We start from the raw sequence: 799 nt of genomic DNA, 5'->3' as shown, positions 1-799 counted from the left end.
TCAGTAATTCTGGTTTTCAATTGTCTGCTCGTCTGTCCAACATAAGACTCATCACAATTGTTACACGATATTTTGTGGACTATATTGCTCTTGGATGTATGAGGATAAATCTCCTTCTGTATTTTTATATATTTACCCATTTTATTGGGACTATGAAAAGATACCCTGACGTTTTTATTAAATCGTCTAAATTTCTCCGTGTGACGAGGAATATATGGTACCGTGAGCCAAGAAGCAGTTTTGTTCGCACAGACTTTGTCAGTCGAATCATTATGTACTGTATATTTATTTTTAATTAAATTTTTAATACATTAATTAACAGTGTCAAAAATAAAATTTAATGGATAGTCATTATCTAATAAAATATTAATAATAAATGTCAGATTTTTTGTATGAAACATAACGTCAAATAGTAAAAAAGCTCTGTCAACTAACGAAAAAATTTTTTCCGGGCCTTTTTTCTGTGCCAAAGGACGATTAGAGTAAAAATTTAAAAATCTTCCTGAAAACATCGGCTTACGGTACCAATAAAAAATGAAACGATTCTTATTGATGGATACAGTGATATTAAGAAAATTAATTTTATCTCCCCCTCTTTCAACAGTAAATTGAAGGCGCGGATGAAATGAATTAAATTGTTCTAATAAAACATCGATTTTAGAGGGAGAAACCGCGGTACAAATATTATCAACATATCTATAATAAAACAAAATGTCCAAATTCAACGACATCAAAGACGTCTCCAATCTCCTCATTACTAAGTCCGCTATTACAGGTGATAAAGGAGAGCCCATGGGGA

The sequence above is a fragment of the Trachymyrmex septentrionalis genome, unplaced genomic scaffold (assembly GCF_001594115.1).
Source record: "Trachymyrmex septentrionalis isolate Tsep2-gDNA-1 unplaced genomic scaffold, Tsep1.0 scaffold4, whole genome shotgun sequence".
NCBI lineage: Eukaryota > Metazoa > Arthropoda > Insecta > Hymenoptera > Formicidae > Trachymyrmex > Trachymyrmex septentrionalis.
This window is presented reverse-complemented; position numbering follows the sequence as displayed.